Source organism: Triticum dicoccoides, chromosome 1B, assembly GCF_002162155.2.
Source record: "Triticum dicoccoides isolate Atlit2015 ecotype Zavitan chromosome 1B, WEW_v2.0, whole genome shotgun sequence".
Taxonomy (NCBI): Eukaryota; Viridiplantae; Streptophyta; class Magnoliopsida; order Poales; family Poaceae; genus Triticum; species Triticum dicoccoides.
The window spans coordinates 228,371,429-228,375,152 of NC_041381.1; positions in this window are offsets into that span (position 1 = coordinate 228,371,429).

Sequence of the window (3,724 nt, forward strand, 5' to 3'; positions counted from 1 at the left end):
AGAGAGAGATGGAGAGAAAGGGAGAGGGACCAACAAGGTTTTTGTGTCGGATGCGTGTGACAGAATTGAAGATTGTCGGAGAGAGAGAGAGAGAGAGAGAGAGAGAGAGAGAGAGAGAACAAGAGTCCGGGAGAGGGCGAGGTCGCGTTTTATGCATCAAAGACTGATATAAACCATGTTTCGATATAAACTTGCATTCAAATATTTAAATTGGAGAACATGTTGTCTGCAATCCACACATGAACGGATATATGCGTATATCAAACAAGTCCATTAATTTGACTTTCAACATGTTCATGGAGTACTATAATACTGTACAACATGCTACTCGATGAGGTGTTCAACTTTGGATTTAGTTCACTATTTTGACCTAGTGAACGAGCTATTTCATTGAATCGAGATATTTCATTTTGGGTTTGATTCGCGTTTTTGAGTGGGTCAACTATTTGTCATATATTAAATCGCTAGCAACGAGCATGTAAAAACACATTACTCCTGAGCATCATCTCTCCATCTAAAAAATAAGTGGCAAGCTAATATTTCAAAATTTGATTCGAATCGACTTGGTAAGGTAGACGTGGATGCTCGTTCTCCCAAAATTTGAACGAACCGTTAAACATCCTCTGCTCGGTGGAATTCGCCCGAGCAAATAAATGGGAGACACGAAATTACCGTCCTATGTGGGACACACATCAATTGGCCCATTGTACATCGAGGCTAGGTTCGTAACTTCATCCAAGCACGCCTTCTCCTCGGCCGAAATGACATGTGCCAAATAATTCATAAACCATGGTCGGTAAAACATGCTCTCCTCGCCCGAAATAGCTCGCGCCCACTATTTCAAAACACGCTCTCCTCGCCTGAAATCGCTCGCGCCCACTATATTTCCAAACACGCTCTCCTCGCCCAAAATTGCTCGCGCCCACTATAGTTCAAAACACGCCCTCCTCGCCCGAAATCGCTCCCGCCCACTATTTGGGGAGAAGCAAAGTTACTCTGCTATCCTTGACCCTCAGTACACAGACCCAAGCCGAGAAGCCTAAAGATAGGGGTAGAACTGTAACTCCCCCTCACATTTCAGACAAGTTAGTTGTAAGACATGGTTCCACTCCCCTCCCAATTCCCCCCCCCACCCCCCCATTCATACCTCATGGGCGCCAAATCACCTTCTCCTCGGGAAGCTCCCTTCTCCCGAGCCGCGAAACCTCATCCCCTCCTCCATGGCGCCCCCACCGCACCAATTTCACAGCCGCCCTTCTCCCTAATGCCGGAGACGCTGTCCATTTGCCGTCATGCACTGGGCCGTGTGCCTCTTACTCCGTGCTGCTGGAGCTGCCTCGACGACGGACGTGTGAACCGTACCGGAGCCGATTCACCCCCGCTGTTGTTCACGACGCCGGAGCGGCTCCAACTTATGATCCATCCAGAGTCCCGGCGCTGCTTCCCCGTAGCCATCGACCGTCGCGACATCGATGTTTCCCTGCCGCCGGTCGCCACCGCAACCGCGTCGGTCTCACTGAATCGGCAGCTAGACCTACCTACTTCACCATGCCGCCAGATAGATCGCACCCTCATCTCAAATTACTTTATTTAGGCGTCAGTTGTCTGAATTTTTATTCTGGGCCAATCGAATCCCAATGGGAAGCAGCACCCCTAAAGGCGGCGGAGCTCCTAGGCTGCCGGTTGGTTGGTGTCTAACGTAAGGGTGAGGGGCCGCAAGTTCGCCGCGGAAGCAGCGCTTAGATGGATATCTTTTAGAGTTGCGTGGGTTGAAGGTACTGCCGCCGCCGGATTTGGATGACGGGGAGTTTTTGTGGATTGGCCCGGGGGCGACGCAACGGCAGTGCGGTGGGGCGGGGAGCGGGGTTTTCGCCGGGGCCACGGACGGCGGAGGCAGGCTGCTCTTCCATTGGTCGCTGGCTCTTCGGAGAAGATTCCGAACAGTGTCAGCCGGGAGGCACAAGACGGCCATCAAGCCATCCAGCGTATATCAGACAGTACCAAAATAAAATAAAATTGTGTGACCCCAATTTAGTCTTCAGTAAACAGACGTGTGACCACTCTCGTACCTTGTTGTTGATCTCTTAGTGTATTTCTTCGGATCAAAGAGATATGTCGTTCTTAACATTATGCTTATCTGCATCTTCAGACACACCGTCTTCCGGCTCACTATAGCTGCTCCAACAAGGGAAGCATCCACCAGAAGGGAGATATAGTCCCTACTCAACAGTTCCCCGCATCGAATGTGTGTGCCCGACATGGACAGCCACAACAACTACAGGGCCATCGATAAGTCAACACATGATGCTCACTCCTATGGATGGCAGTCAGATAGGTTGTACCCTCATCTTACTTGTGTGCAACATTTATGGCTTTGTTATTCATCTAAGCATGGAAAATAGATCATCACATTTCTCTGTATATTCATGCTGATCTCTTGCGGGTCTTGTGCAGGAGTTAACGCTGTTCCATAGTTCAGCTAAGATACTTGTTCTTTAGGTAATGTTGTTCCATAGTTATCATCCATCAGCCAATGCTATCCCACAGGTTGGTGATTATAGTATTATACCACTTCTAGTATTACCTATCTTGTTCTTTAATACTTTTGTGTGCCATCTAGTTAATCTCAAGTACAAACGATACTTATTCTGTAGCTTTCATCTGTGTTCTCCCTTTAGTTTATGAGACCTGTTGCTGCTAGTTAACCCTAGTCCTACTATTTATGTCGTCTCCTACAGGCACTCATTACATAAATCTAACTACTAGTTTTATTCCATGCATGTCAGATATAATTGCACACACTGATATATCCACAAGAACCTCACGGAGAAATGTAAAGGCCAATAAACTTGATGTCAATGATACCCAATATGATGGAACATGTAAAGGCAGTTCTTCAGAAGACTTGCAGAAAGGTGATGAATCCTCTTCACCCCACAAGGTCCTTGCTCTAACTTGGCATGTGATATGGGTACAGCATGGATATAATGTCCTGGAGTGTATCTACTCTGTTGCAATGCCATGTGCTTAGCATGCTGATCATGCATGTAAATATGTCATGCCTTCCTGTTTTTCAGTACCTATTCGATTCATGATAACATGTTTTCAAATTCAAGTACTGTCATTCTACTCGATCGCAATGCCATCTACTTAATTTGGACATCACGCTTCTGAGTATCTTATGCATTGTTATTCATCAGTATGTACTTCATCTGTCTACCATACCATGTTTTTTTTACATTGAAGTGCTGTTCTAGTGCTCTGTTGCAATGCCATCTTAGTTTCCCAATCATACACGTGTATGTTGCCTTAGTTATTTCTGTACGTATTCCGCTAGCATACAGTTTTACATTCAACTAGTGTTTTTTTGCTGTGTTGTCCTGTCGTATCCCTAGCTCTTACACCATATTCCCTCCGTCCAGATTACATGTTGCCGAAATGGATAAAAAGGGATGTATCTAGAACTGAAATACGCCTAGACCCATCCATTTTTTCCGGATGGAGGGAATACATGTCAATATGTCATGCCTTTCTATTCTTCAGTACCTATTCCATCTCTCTGTTGTAGCATGTTTTATAATTAAAGCACCATTCTTCTATACAAGGCATGCAAGGGAAAGACAACTATGTTAGAATCTGAAGGGTTACAAACAAGGCCTTTGCAAAAGATCCAAACGCCAGGAGATAATAAACCAACTCCAGTTTTTATAGATACTGCTCCAGC